The following is a 15769-nucleotide window of genomic DNA, read 5'->3' as shown; positions in this document are numbered from 1 at the left end:
GGTCAGGGCCGAGGCCGATGATAAGGTGGCCCAATATAAAGTTGATGCCGAGGCGATTTAGGACCAAGCGAAAAACATGGTGAAGCATGTGAGGTGTCAATCCCGAAGGGAGGCCCTCGAGGGAGTCCATGCTCGGAATTTTGACGTATTGGCTGAAATCGAAAATGCCAAGATATACGAAGCCATGGCCAGGAAGCTGGCTTATCCCGAGGGAGATTCTGAGGGGCCCGAAAAGTCGGGTGAGTCCGATGGTGGCGAAGACCTCTTAGGTGATGACATGGCCCCGATGAAGATTAGGCCATTTAGGATCTTTTTGCTTTTTGCACAATCTTTTTGTTGAGGTCGTTCGGCCGTTGTAAAAAATATATATCGGGGCTATTCAGCCCTTGTAAAGAAATTTTGATATATATATATATATATAAGGCTTTTCCCTTTCATAGCTTTTGAATTTTTTCTTTGCTTTTTTATTTGTATCCGCAAAGGTCGAAATGCCTTAGCATGAAATAATTAGGTTATGTTTGAAGATTCAAACAAACCTTGCCTTTAACATTACTTTAAGGAATTGTAGGGATTCGTGTTAGCGACAACTTTTCCCCAAAATAATTTAGGTTTATAGCTTGCCAAGGGTAGCCTTTAGAACCGGTTATGAGAATTTTTCGAAGGCCTTGTTTTTGTTACGAGTCTCGGACATCTCCGAGTCGTGTTAATATGGCCATAGCCTTTTTAGTTCAGTCAATTCCAAATAAGCTTTTGTACCCTCGGGTTTTGTTAACCCGAGAATGGCCTTAGCCTTTAGTTCGGGCAATGCCAAATAAGCTTCATGCCCTCGAGTGTTATTAACTCGGAATGGTCTTAGCTTTTTAATTCGGGCAATGCCAAATAAGCTTTATGCCCTCGAGTGTTATTAACTCGGAACGACCTTAGCCTTTTAATTGGGGCAACGCCAAATAAGCTTCATGCCCTCGAGTGTTAGTAACTCGGAACAGCCTTAGCCTTTTAATTCAGGCAATGCCAAATAAGTTTTATTCCCTCGAGTTTCGTTAACCCGAAATGGCCTTAGCTTTTTAATTCGGGCAATGCCAAATAAGGTTCATGCCCTTGAGTGTCATTAACCCGAAATGGCCTTAGACTTTTAATTCAGGAAATGCCTAAGCGACAGTCCCCGAGTGAGAGTGAATGTTCGAACTCGGATTAAGGTGGCCCTTGGGATCGATGGCTTTGGGAAATTCCTTGAAAGATGTAAGAAAATTTTTAAAGGACAAGATGTTTATGTGCAAGGAAGAATCTTCTTTTTTATTCTTATGTACAATAGTCATACATATATACATATTTTGTGACAGGGCTCGAGCGGTCTGTGTGGGCACAGTTCATTTGACTGTTTAGCCCTTACAATAAATCCTATTGATCGAGAACCTTCAATCACGAAGTTTCTTTCCTTGTTAAAGTCAATATCCGGGGGTATTTCCCCCCAGTGTTCGGGACTTACTGAAGAATGGCCTCGAATGCTGTTGTGATTATTGTCACCAGCTCATAGCCGGCCTTCAATTCTAATTAAGCATGATTTACTTGTTGCCTCGTTAAAAACCTTGCCAGAAAACCCATTTGGGACAAAGCCGGCTCAAGGGAAAAAGAGTGCAACGCGTGCTTTCAGATCTAGGATCTCGTATCATCCCTTGTTGGTCACCTGCTAGTGTTAGTTCGAAATGTAAAAATAAAAGAAAGAATCGGGGTCATACCTTAGTAGAAATATCGCTTTAAATGAGTTATATTCCAGTTGTTCGGTAATTTCTCGTCGTTTATTGTTCCGAGCTTGTAGGACCCTTTTTCCCGTGATCTCGATAATTTGGTACGGTCCTTCCCAGTTTGGTCCTAATTTCCCTTCATTCAGGTTTCGGATGCTCAGTGTAACTTTTCTTAGCACCAAGTCTCCTATATTGAAGTGTCGAAGGTTGGCCCTTCGATTGTAATATATTTCGATCCGCTATTTTTGGGCGGCCAGCCAGACAAGGGAGGCTTCACGCCTTTCATCTAATAGCTCCAGGACCGTACTCATAGCCTCATCGTTTGATTCCTTTGTTGCATATCGGAATCTGATGCTTGGTTATCCGACCTCGACTGGTATTAAAGCTTCGGTGCCATAAACCAAAGAAAATGGGATGGCCCCGGTATTTTACTTCGAGGTTGTATGGTACGCCCATAGGACCTCAGGTAGCATTTTCTTCCATTTTCCTTTGGCATCGATCAACCTCTTTTTGAGGTTTTGTATTATGGTGTTATTGGTGGATTCTGCTTGTCCGTTCCCGCTAGGGTGGTAAGGAGTGGATAAGATCCTTTTGGTCTTACGGTTTTCGAAAAACTTGCTTACTTTGTTGCCAATAAACTATTTCCCGTTGTCGCACACAATCTCGGCCGGTATTCCGAATCGACATATAATGTGGTCCCAGATAAAATCGATGACTTCTTTTTCTCTGACCTTTTTATATGCTTGTGCTTCTACCCATTTAGAAAAATAGTCAGTCATAAATAAAATAAATTGAGCCTTACCGGGTGCCCGTGGAAGGGGGCCAATGATGTCTATCCCTCATTTCATGAATGGCCATGGTGACAAGACCGAATGTAGCGGCTCTCCTGCTCGATGAATCATCGGAGCATGCCTTTGGCATCCATCGCATATTCGAACGAACTCCTATGCGTCTTTTTCTATATCGATCTAATAGTAACCGGCTATGATTATTTTTTGAACCAATGATTCTGCGCCCGAATGATTTCCACAGGTACCTTCGTGGATTTCCCTCAAAACGTACTCGGTATCCCTCGGTCCCAACCATATCGCGATCGACCATCAAACATTCTTCTGACTAAGGTTCCATCCTCGGACAAACTAAACCTGGCTGCCTTCGTGCGTAGGGCCCTCAATTATTTTGGGTCAGAGGGCAGTTTTCTGGTCCTGAGATATTCCACATACTTATTCCTCCAGTCCCAAGTTAGGCTTGTTGAGTTGATCTCGGCGTGGCCTTGTTACACCACCGATCTCATAAGTTGTACAATTTCTCCCGAGTTGATCTCGTTGTCTTCGACCGACGATCCCAAGTTAGCGAAGGAATCAACTTCGTTATTTTGATCCCGAGGTACATGTTGCAAAGTCCATTCTTTGAACCGATGCAATGTCACCTGTAACTTTTCCAAGTATCTCTGCATTCGTTCTTCCCTGACCTCGAATGTCCCATTAACTTGGTTTATCACAAGGAGTGAGTCGCGCTTGGATTCGATCACCTCTGCCCCTAAGCTTTTGGCTAATTCAAGGCCTGCAATCATGGCCTCATATTCGACCTCGTTGTTAATCAATTTCACTGTCTTAATAGATTGCCTAATTATTTTACTTGTTGGTGGCTTTAGAATGATGCCACATTTGCGTTTGAGGCGCTGTCCGTAAAGAGGGTCCAGATTCCCAAGGAAGTCCCCAAGTTAATTAATAACTCTCTTTCGACCTCGGGTAATAAGTTCGGCGTAAAGTTGGCCACAAAGTCTGCCAAAATTTGGGACTTAATGTCGGTCCGAGGTCGGTACTCAATATCATCACCACTTACTTCCACGGGCCATTTGGCCAATCGGCCCAAGAGTTCGGGCTTATGCATAACGTTCCTTAATGATAAGTTGTTATGACGCATATGGGGTGACATTGGAAGTATGGTTTTAGTTTCCTGGAGGCGCTTAGCAAGGCGAGCGCCAGTTTTTCTAGGTGAGGATACCTAGTTTCAGCCTCACCTAAGGTCCTACTAACATAATAAATCGGAAATTGCATGCCTCGTTCTTCCCGAACTAGGACTCCACTTACTGCTATCTCTGAGACTGCCAAGCACAAGTACAGTTATTCGTATGTCTTTGGTGTGTGAAGCAGCGAGGCGCTCGATAAGTACTTTTTTAGTTCCTCCAAAGCTCGTTGGCATTCTAAAGTCCATAAAAAGTTATTTTTCTTTTTCAATAGTGAGAAGAATTGATGGCTTTTATCGGACGACCTCGAAATAAATCGCCTGAGGGCGGCTATGAACCCGGTTAGCCTTTGCACGGACCTTACGTTGTCCACGACTGTGATATCTCCGATGGCTTTGATCTTGTCGGGGTTGATCTCGATTCCTCGATTGGATACCATGAACTTAAGAAATCTACCTGATCCGACTCTGAACGCGCATTTTTCCGTGTTCAACTTCATATTGTACTTCTTCAATATGCTGAAGGTTTTCTGTAAATATTTTAAATGGTTCTCTGCTTGCAGGGACTTAACCAACATATCATCAATGTAAACCTCCATCGATATTCCTATTTTTAATCCGAATGGCATCACGATATAACAGTATGTGTCGTATTTAGTGATGAAGGAGGTTTTTTCCTGATCATTTGGGTCCATCCGTATTTGGTTGTACCCGGAATAGGCGTCAATAAAACTGAGGATCTCATGGCCGGTCGTGACATCAATCATACAGTCGTTGTTGGGCAAAGGAAAAGAGTCTTTGGGGCATGTCTTATTCAGATCTTTGTAATCTACACACATTCTTAGTTTATTTGCTTTTTTAGGGACGACCACTATGTTTGCTAACCAATACGGGTATTTAACCTCCCAAATGGACCCTATTTTAAGGAGTTTAGATACCTCATCCTTGATGAAAGCATGTTTGACCTCGGACTGGGGCCTCCTTTTCTGCTTGACCGGATTGATTTTTGGGTTCGGGCTTAGCTTGTTAGTGGTTATATATGGTGGAATCCATGTCATATCAAGATGGGACCAAGCGAAACAATCTATGATAGCTATGAGAAATTGAATAAGTTTGTTCCTACGCTCGGGAGTTAACCTCGTGCCCAGGTATACCTTACGATAGGGTAGATGTTCGATCAATATAACCTGTTCTAGCTCGTTGACCGTCGATTTAGTTGCGTCGGAGTTGTCGGGGACTATAAAAGATCGGGGAACCCTGTAATCATGTCTTCATAAGTCCCCTACTTATTCGGTTGGGTCGTAGCCGGTATCGGTGACTGCTATTTGGCTTTTTGGTTTGCGCCCGAATTCGGTTCCTTCAATGTTGCGAGCGTTGATATTGGAACCACTTCTTCGACTGCAAACATTTCTTTTGCGGCCAGTTATTCCCCGTAGATTGTCTTAACCCCCCCCCCCCCCTCCCGAGTAGGGGATTTTAACACTTGGTGAAGAGTTGAGGGCATTGCCATCATGTTGTGGATCCATGGCCTTCTGAGAAGGGCGTTATACATCATGTCTCCTTCGATCACATAAAACTTGGCCTTTCGTATGGTTCCGGTGGTATTGACCGGTAACGTTATTTCCCCCTTAGTGGTTTCACATGCCATGTTGAACCCGTTTAGAATTCGAACTGCATACATAATTTTGTCTTGTAGACCGAGCTGTTCCATGACCCTCGACCGAATGATGTTGGCCGAGCTACATGGATCAATCAAAACACATTTAATTCGAGTTTTATTTACGAGTATAGATATTACCAGTGCATCGTTGTGAGGATGTTTGATCCCTTCCGCATCCTTGTGGCTGAAAGATAAAATTCCTTCTGGTATGTAGTCTCGAGTTCGTTTCTCCCTAGTGATGGATACTTTGGTGTGTTTCAACATCGGCCCATGTGGGATATCGACTCCAGCGATGATCATATTAATGACGTTTTGAGGTTCGGTATCTTCTTGTTCTGTCTGTTTGTTAGAATCCTTGTTCCTGAAATGATTCTTGGCCCGGTTGCTCAAGAATTCTTGAAGGTGCCCATCGTTGAATAGTCGGGATACTTCTTCTCTCAGTTGTCGACAATCTTCCGTTCTATGACCGTGAGTCCCATGATATTTGCCCACTTTGTTAGGATCCCTTTGAGCTAGATCAGATTGTAGAGGTTGAGGCCATTTGGTATCCTTGATGCACCCGATAGCTGATACGAAGGTGGCAGCGTCGACATTAAAGTTGTATTCCGATAGCCTAGAGGCTTCTTTAGGCCCGATGGACTTGTCGAAGCTGTTTTTAGTCATGAGCCCCCGGTTGCTTCAACCTTGATCATTTTTCCTTTCATTTCTTACGGGGTTCTGCCTGGACCCACTGCTCCTCCGATCTCCATTATATGGCAGATATCAATCCCTGTTTGATCTTGGTTCATGATCGATGTCTCTCTTGACTCTATCTAGGGATCTGACGGGATAAATAGGCTCCGAAGGGGCCCCGAGTTGGTCATCTTCGACTCTGATTTTTGATTGATACCGTTTATGTACTTCGACCTAGGTAACGACAGGGTATTCTATCAAATTCTGCTTCAGTTGTTGTGGAGCCACCGAGCTTCGAATATTGAGTCCCTAAGTGAAAGCTTGAATAGCCCAATCATCAGCGAATGGTGGCAGATCCATTCGTTCCATTTGAAAACGGGACATGAATTCTATGTGCATCTCCTTATCCTTCTGTTTGACTTTAAAAAGGTCTGATTTCCTGGTTTCGACCTTGATGGCACCAGCATGTGCTTTTACAAAAGAGTCTGCAAGCATAGCAAATGAGTCAATAGAATTAAGAGGTAAGTTCTGATACCATATCATAGCTCCCTTTGGCAGGGTCTCCCCAAATATTTTCAATAGAACAGACTTGATCTCGTCGTCTTCCAAGTTGTTCCCTTTGATGGCACATATGAAAGAGGTTACATGGTCGTTTGGATCGGTCGTTCCGTTATACTTATGTATTTTGGGCATGCGCAATTTCTTGGGGATCAGCTTCGGAGCCGCGCTAGGAAGAAAAGGTTTTTGCACGAACTTCCTGGAATCCAGTCCTTTCAATATCGAAGGTGCTCCTGGGATTTGATCTACCCTGGAATTGTAGGTTTCCACCTTTTTGTTGTTCACTTCGATTTTCTTTTCCCCTGATTCTAACCGCTTTGTCAGCTCCTCAAGCATCTTTACAATCTCGGGGTTAGTACCCGATTCTTTTTCATTTGACCTTACTATGATCGGTTCATTTCTGTGGGTGACTTCACGGGGTGGATCGAGTTCAACCCTGCTCGACGTCTGGCTTTGGCTCTGCAACTGAGCTATCGCCACATGTTGAGCTTGCAGCATTTCGAAGATCATCTGTAGGCTGATCCCATCTTCTTCATTGTTTTGTGTGTTTCAAGCTGCCGATTGGGCCCCACCACAGATGTTATTTTCGGGGTCAGTGGGCAAGTTGGCGTCGATAGTCACATGTGAATTAATATCAATCGGATATGCGATCGGAATCCCAACGGGACCAACGGGTGACCCTAGGTTACCGGGCACCATTTTGTTATTCTCACCATAATGACCGGACTCGTTATCGATATGTAGGGGTGCTAATTGAGAGTTTGACATTTTAGCCTGAAATCAAAGACACTTCAAAGAGCAAGCGTAAAGTAGTGTGTGTTATGGAGATTTGTATCAAATAACCACTATTATCCTCAGCCCCACAGTGGGCGCTAAACTGTTTACCCTCAAAATAGGATAACAATTGAATTTGTTAGTTATTTTAAGGATATACGAATTAACTTGATACAAAGTGATAAATTAGATTGAAATTAAAATAAATAACGATAAATTAACTGCAAACGACATGAATTGGATGATTTCAACGTAAGGAAGCAAGCCACCCTTGAGTTGAATACACTTTTATTGACACCCAAATATCAAAGAGTAAGAACTTAGAGAATGTATAGCTTATCAGTATATGTTACAATGTCTAATGAATTGTCAAATTCCCTTTATATATTAGGATAGATATACATTTTAAGGTATTATTTTATTGTTCTATAAAATGCAAAAGTCCCTGATTTGCTGACCGTTGGTTCCCTTTTTGAGTCGTTCCGTGATTTTTGCCATAATGACTGGTTAATGGCGAGAATTACGGACCCCTGTCGGATGAGTTGGCAAAGCTTTCTTCGAGACCGTTGGAAACAGGACCGGTTACGCCTTCGGTAAACTGGTAAATCTAATAGTTTCGATGGCTATCTTTGACAATGCTATGGGTTCAATCATAATCACCATGTGCCGATCTTGGTTGATGGTGTTAGGCGTCAGATCGATCTTCGAGTTCGACTTCACCCGATCACAGATATTTCGACCCTAGCCTAATCAGGGATTTCGGAAGCTCGATCGAATATCGAGATCGGTTTTACCCATATACAGAATCATCATAAACCCAAAATAATTCCTTTTATATCAATTCATCACTATTCACTTTCTTCTATATCCAAAATGTCATTTTGAAAACCTACTCTTAAGGTTCATACAATATCTCACTATAACTTCAAAATAACATTCATAAGCATGCTATACATACTCCAATATGTCATATATATAAAGCTCAAGTAAAGGAATCACCTCTTGGTGGAAGAAATCTTATTTTTCCTCTTCTTGGTATTCTTGAAAATTCAACCCATTTCCTATAGATTTGATCTATAATTATGTTAGTGTAAATTATATTATCTAATCATTCTTATACCAAAGAAACTTACCTTGAATTGTATTCATGGTGGAAGAGCTCTTCCTTCTCTCTGGCACCCAAACCCTAGTCTAAAATTCCATCTCTCTCTCCCCGAAATAGCCACTTTTATAGGTTTGACGACATGTGTAGCTATGCACACCTCCTGTGTAGCTACGCTGCCATTCCTCTTCAGCTCCCCTTCTTTGACTAGCTTGCTGGAATCAGCTATGCACAAGGCAGCGTGGCTACGCACTTGTGTAGCTGCATGGCTGCTGTGTCACTTTTCAGTAAAAAGATCATAATTTCTTGTAAAAATATTCAAATGCCAAACAGTTTGAAGCATTAATAATTGTACCCATAGACCTTTAATTTAATAAGTCGTACACCACATAAATTTTTATATAGTGGAGTTGTGCTCGTTTGAAGTTAGGTCTTGTACGTACAAACTCATTTGAAACTTTAGTCTATCATATAGTTTTCAACTTGATTTAGCCTTAGGGATCTTCTTAGACCATAAATCATTGCTAATACACCTCGTACATGTATTATCATGATCAATTGATATCTTTCATATCATTAGACCTTGTTCATACGCCAATAAATATAATTTACACATGTCAATATTCTTAATAACCTTAAAACACTTCGAAATTTTTCGGAGTGTCAGTTAACCCAACCCTGGAACTGGATTTATTTTTCTCTTCAGCAACATGATTATTCAATTCTTTCCTGTTAGCTCATTGTCATAGCTGGAATCCAAAAACTGGACGCTTGGGTGAGTATCTGCATTGTTTTAGATCTGCTAGTAATCTGCGATCGTAAAAGGTTTAAATTGTAGTCATAGCTCGATGGTCTGTAAATTCTTTTTGAATAGAACATATCCCATGAGAATGATATGATGAGTAAATTGTTCTATGACTTGTAGACACTTGAATTTTATTGGATGTTGATACAGAATTTGGGCTACATCAAAAATTCAAGAAATATTGGCTTGAACTAAAATTATTGGTCTATGGAGTTCGATTGATCCTTTAAGACCAATTACATTGGTTAAACAAAAATCAGACTATCTTTAGATGACAATATATAGTTAGGTAGCAAAATGTGTCTAGTTCGTTTAAGACTAGAAAAATACTACGTGCACAGGATGTTCTTCAGTTATTATTTTAATGGAGTATCAACCTTTATCTAGATCACCTTAGCTTTCTATCTCTTTTCTTAATTTTGGTATTAATTTCATACTGTTTGTTGGACTTGGAATTTGGTCGAACAGATAGAAACCAAGAAGGAAGTAATTCAAATAATTGACAAATATTGTTTGTTTGTTTGTTATCGGATGCTTCTACTATCTTGTAAAGTTATCTTTCTTTCGTTTATAACATAAAAATCACTTAAATATGCTTATAGCACTCACAAGGTCACTTAACCAGATTTCTCAAACTTTTAATTGTCAAATACCTATGTTACCCTCTAAATTATCAACCTTATCTTCTTCTTCTTTTAACTTTTTAATATTTATGATTTTTCTCTTTTTAATCAACATTTTGGACTTATCTATAGAACAAATAAATTTTATTTACAAATAAAAAATAAAATTATTTTCTAACATATATAATGTCGGAATAATAATGTAATTGAGCATAATTATCAAAAATATATAAATTATATTATAAAAATACCTTTATTTTAAATACTTATTTTCTACAGTACGTGCATGGAATGTATATTTTAGAACTTTTATTTTCTTTCATTCTCAATTGTGTAAATAATTTTTTGAGTATTTGTTGTTAATATCAAAATAATTATTACGAACAAATCGTTCTAATTAACTTTCTACTATGGTCAATATTTTATTATTTTAACATTATATATGGTTAAATACTATTTTTATCTTTTTAAATTTATAAATAAAATTTATTTTTTCTAAAGTAAGTCCATAATATAAATTACAAAGAGAAAAAACTTATAATATTAAAAAGCTAAAAAAAATAAAAGAAGATAAAAGTTGATAATTTAAAGGGTAAAATAGGTATTTGGCGATCAAAAGTTTAAGAAATCTAGTTGAGTGATTTTCTGAGTGCTATAGACATAGTTAAGTGACTTTGGTGTTACAAACGAAAGAAAGATGATTTTAGTAGATAATTTCGGATAGTTGAGTGACCATTTGAGTAATGAACTCCTTCTACTTCGCAAAATAAAAAAAAAACAATGGGAGCGGTGGGAAAGCAGATTGAAATGCTGACCCAGCTGTGGGAAACAACTGGAGCTAAATTTGCTAAAGTGAAAAAGTTCAAGAAGCACATGCCTCAATCTTATGACGAGGAAGAGATGGAATTTGATGAAGAGTAGTTTGTTGTGGTTGTTTGTTATTATTAGGATATTTAAACTTTATGGAATATTTAGACTTTATGGTATGTTTAGACTTTATTGTTGTGGTTGTCTGTTAGCTACTTAGACTTGATTTGAATTGTTTTAAATTTTAGACTTTGATTAATGCTTTAGTTTGGTTATTTAATGGGTTTAAATGTTTATTTGTTGAAGGGTTTAGTTATTTGAATCTTCTCAAGTTTGATTGGTTGGAATTTGACGTTTGGTTGAGTTATTAAGTTTTGGTTATTTAGCAAGTGGTATAGCTAACAAAATAGCAGAATTATGTTAAAAAGATGCCCAGTTTTAGTGTAGTTGAAAAGTGGTCGGAAGTGGACATTTTTTTTTTCCAGAAAAATAAATTTTCGATTATAGTAGTCGGAAAATTTAATGCACTTTCCAGAAAATTTAAATTCTCCGACTATGGTAGTTGGAAATTTTAATAAATAATTATTTTTTATGTTAATGTTCCGATTACTGTAGTTGAAAATATTTATAGAAATAAAAAATAATTTAATTGATTATTCGAATACTGTAGTCAGAAAGTTCGATCGTTTTATGATCGTTTGGCAAACTAAATTGTCCGAGGACTCTACAGTAGTCGAAAAATATTTTCTAACGTACTTTTTTTTCCGACTACACCAAAACGGTCGAAAAATAGTCAAAAAATTAGATATTCCGACTACTGTATGCAACAAAAGTTTTTCTCTTTTTCATCAACAATCAAAGCTTAATATAACTAAATGTTATAGTTGAAAACAGAAATAGAGTTGGAACCGTTGAAACGTTTGAATTAGACAAACAGGGTAGTTGGATCAATGGGATTGAGTGCAATGAGTAATGAGTAACTAAAGAGACCTAAACAATTGAATAGGAAAAAAAAGAAAGAAAAAGAAATGGGAAAAAAAGGAAATATAAATATCCTTGCAATCTAAGAGATGTGCCACATTACCTCTCTAATATTTATTCAATCCATTCACTTTATTTGGCATAATTTGACTTGACACAAAGTATGAAATAGTTTGACTTACACAAATTCAAAAAATCTTATTACGTATTTGACTAGCTATAAATTTGAAATTTGCGGTCTTAAACACACCATAACATTTGTATGGCTATAAAAGCTTCTCATTAAGGAATTATTGAATCGTGTCATTTTTTTTTGGAACGAATTAAAACTAAAATAGTGCCAAGCTAAGTGGTACGAAAGGAGTATTTGCTTTTAGCTCAAACAGTGCAAAGTCCAGGACTGTACTCTAGTTAGCATGTAGCTTCATCTCCCAGAAATCCAAGAGGTATGGAGCATTGAAGGGGAGAAACTTGAATGAAAATGGTGCTCTATCAAAATGGAAGAGTCTTTCTTTTCCATCTTTGATTGTCAGCACCTGCCAAAGGAACATAAGGCAAGCATTAATAAGTGAAAAAACAAAATACTACTACTATTTTAAGAAGGGAACTACTCACAATTCCACTCTTACTATAGATGAAGATTTAAGAAAAGCACAAATGTATGAAGACATTGGTAGAAGTAAAGGCGGAGGAATATCACCAATGGTTGTGATGGGCTGGATAAGATTCCTCCACTCTTAACCAGAGATTTCGAATTTGAGCCATGAGGATAGAAAAAATTCTAATAAGGAGCGATGTTGGGGCCCAATGCAGGTAATAGACACCGGATAGGAAACCAAAAGAAAAAAAAACTCGAGGATTTTTTTTTACCCAACTTCTTTTTAGGCAGCAAATTTGTAGAGATTATCAAAATCAGGAACACTAAGGTTATATATTAGTACTATTTATAAATATAAAAACTTCACAAACTATCCAATTCTAGTAAACTTGAGCAGAACTTGGTACAGAGTTGAAGTTGAAGAAGGATGCCAAAAAGCTTCTTTCCCTCTATGTGAATGCAGATGTTCACTCAGCAGTTCATATTCTAGTATTGCTCGACTGCCTATTATCTTTATACCAAAGACATCTTAATAGTCATCATCTTAGGAATACGAGCCATTGATGTATTGGTCATATATCTGGTATTCTCCAAGACTCTGATCATCTTGCACTTCATCCACCCCGCTGTACTGAATGGAAAGTTATCAAATAGCTCTTGCAAGTAATCTCTCGAAACATTATCATGGTTTATTTGTGGATCATCATGCAGAGAGACATCCTCTTCCTGGCCAACAAGGTTAAGAGATTCGTATGCATCTATCTCATTTTCAATATCATCATCCTCAAATCAAATTCATCATCTTCTAAATCATTAGGTTCATCAATTTCATAGTTTTTTGCTTGTTCATCAACTTCATTATTTTCCGCTTCTTTATTCACTTTCTCTTGCTCTTCAGGACTTGCAACTTTCACATAATTGCAAATCCTCTATCACTTTTCGAAGCGAGCAAAGAAAGATTTTAATAAAGAGTCTGCATCAAGATGAGGGCATATTGACATAAATCTCACAGCAATGCACATCCTCAAGCAATCAAGTGTATGAGAGGAGAACCATCATGTTGTACTATCGCAAGTTTCTTGATTTGAGGGTTTTCTGATTTCTTGTTAAATGTATTCGTCCTTGAGTTCACAAAGATGCAATGACATCTGACATTTATACGAAAAAACTCCGAAGGCACATATATCATCCCATCTATGTTTCAATCTAGATGATACTTGGCTCTCACAGTAGCTTCATAATTTAGGATTGTGCACTCGGAAATCAATGTTCTGGTATATGCGAGATTCAAGATCCTTCCGAGGACCATACCTTTTTTTTATCCAGAATCTACGGAAAGGCTCATTCAAAAAGTAATTTGCAAGTCTAACAAGAAGCTTTTTGAGCTTGCTCTCTCCATCCTCCAGACCCCCATCACGCAAGCGCTCAGGCAATGACTTTTTGCCCCATATTTGACGCTCTCCAAACAATTCATATACGGATTTCTGCCATCTCCAATCATCTGAGCCCTAAAGTATGATCTTTTCCCAGTCCATAGGTTTAGGAACCTCTTTGATATTAAAATCAATGCCAAGGCTCCGCTCCATCTCCATCTCCCTCTCCCAATTTTGCCGGTCAAGTTCGTCCTGTTTTATTTTTCTGAGCTCAAACTTGCACAATATTTTAACAAAATATTTACAAGCATATCTTTTAAGGAGAAGAGAGGAGGTAGGAAAATCATCAAATCCTCCTGATCGATATCCATAAGACCTCCCTTCTCAAATTTAGGTTCCACCTCTGCCCACTGTCTCTTTTTTCTTCTTGCAACATTAGCATGAACATCAAGAACATGCTGAAAGTCTACCATTCCATTAAAATGATAAGCTTCAGCAACATGAGAATAATATTAGCCGAGAGATGCTCCTGCAAATTAGTAGCTGTCAAACATCTAGACTCATTCACCTTTTGTGCACCTAATGAATATGAATTTTCTTGTTCACGATTAAAAGGACTTGTTGAAGATTGTCTCGATATCCCACAACTACTATCGACATCCCTTACTTTAGTCTTGGATATTTTCAGCACAAAATTATTGCTATGCTTAAGCTCTCCAAAGGCAGGGTGTGAATAAGGATCTTCTGGCCGAAAATGAAGCTCTAGCTTATTTGACTGTGAAGTTCGAGCCTTGACAATGCCTTGAATGCCGCCAAGATTCTCAACGACGTGCTCTATTGAAGAAGGGTAAGCAGTGTAATGTACGACAAAGACCTTGTTAGTGGGGTAAAATGCCTGATACTGAACCATCTTTTATAATCCCATACTTTATTTCTCTGAAGGAGTTGAATAAAGTGAAAATATACTGCTTCTTGCTACTCTGTTCAATCAATAACTGCGTAAATAATCCTGACATAAATTTTTGCACATTAATAAAAGGGAGTAAAAAATTATTCAAGGGTTCTGGAGGAATGGTCAAATGACAGTTGGAGGAATTAGAGTAAAAATTGATTATGTATGAGCAAATTTACAACTGACACTGTTCAAAGAGTTTTTTTTTCTTTTTTCAAAGAGTTACATTATACTCTAACTCGTTTTGGAGCTATGCGCAATAGAAATCTTCATCCCAAAATTGACTATGTCCGTTCATACCATGCGTCAAAAGAGATACAATATGCTAATAAATGCGATAAAAAATTCCATGGATCCACCAAAAATAAAAGAAAGAAAAAGAGGCAAACACATAGGAGACACGAACTAAGACCAAAGTGGAAGGCCAAAAACTAACAACGGCATCTGCATACTGCACCTAAATCCTTTTTGGGATCCAAATGCACATAGAATATAGAATTGAAACTCATACGTGCATGCTTATATCAATCCAAGCATTGATTCAAGTAGAAGAAGGAGACGACGAGCCCTAAATAACCACAAAAAGTGTAAGGCCCCGTAAAACTTCGCCTAAAACCCGAAGTTTCGTGGCGCCGAGCTTTTTGGGTTGAACAGTGCATTGGAGAGTTGAAGAAAAATTATTGCAGAATATGGCATTTCTGCGGTCCATTATGCGACCGTAGAATTACTGTGCGGACCGCAGATCCGCCGCAGAGTGAAGCAGAGAAATGGCCAATTTTGGAGGTTGTTTTGCGGTCCATTATGCGGCCTCATAACCATTTCGCGGGCCGCACAATCCATCGCAGATCCAGCATGAGAAAACTTCGGAAGGAGGTTCTGCGGTCCATTATGCGACCACAAAACTGATCTGCGGACCGCAAACCTGTCCAGACCTGCCCAGTTTTTGGGACCTTTTCTGCGGTCCCCTTTGCGGGCTGCATACCTGTTTTGTTATCCGGTCTACGACTGCAGATCCGACTTCGTAGAGTTTAAGTTTTGAAAAATTTCACCCGATCCCATTTTTATAAAAACAACTTGTGGTTTATTTTGGCTTGTTCTAACTGATATTTTAGAGAGAGGAAAGTAATCTAAAGTGAGAGGGAGATTCCTAAGCT

At 38.7% G+C, this 15769-nt stretch overlaps 1 pseudogene; it reads right to left on the bottom strand.

The window, feature by feature from the left end:
- Positions 1-12819: 12819 nt before the first annotated feature.
- On the bottom strand, positions 12820-14679 carry LOC142167169 (uncharacterized; annotated as a pseudogene).
- Between the last annotated feature and the right edge of the window lie 1090 nt (positions 14680-15769).

The sequence above is a fragment of the Nicotiana tabacum genome, chromosome 12 (assembly GCF_000715075.1).
Source record: "Nicotiana tabacum cultivar K326 chromosome 12, ASM71507v2, whole genome shotgun sequence".
In the NCBI taxonomy this organism is placed as follows: Eukaryota; Viridiplantae; Streptophyta; class Magnoliopsida; order Solanales; family Solanaceae; genus Nicotiana; species Nicotiana tabacum.
This window is presented reverse-complemented; position numbering and strand designations above follow the sequence as displayed.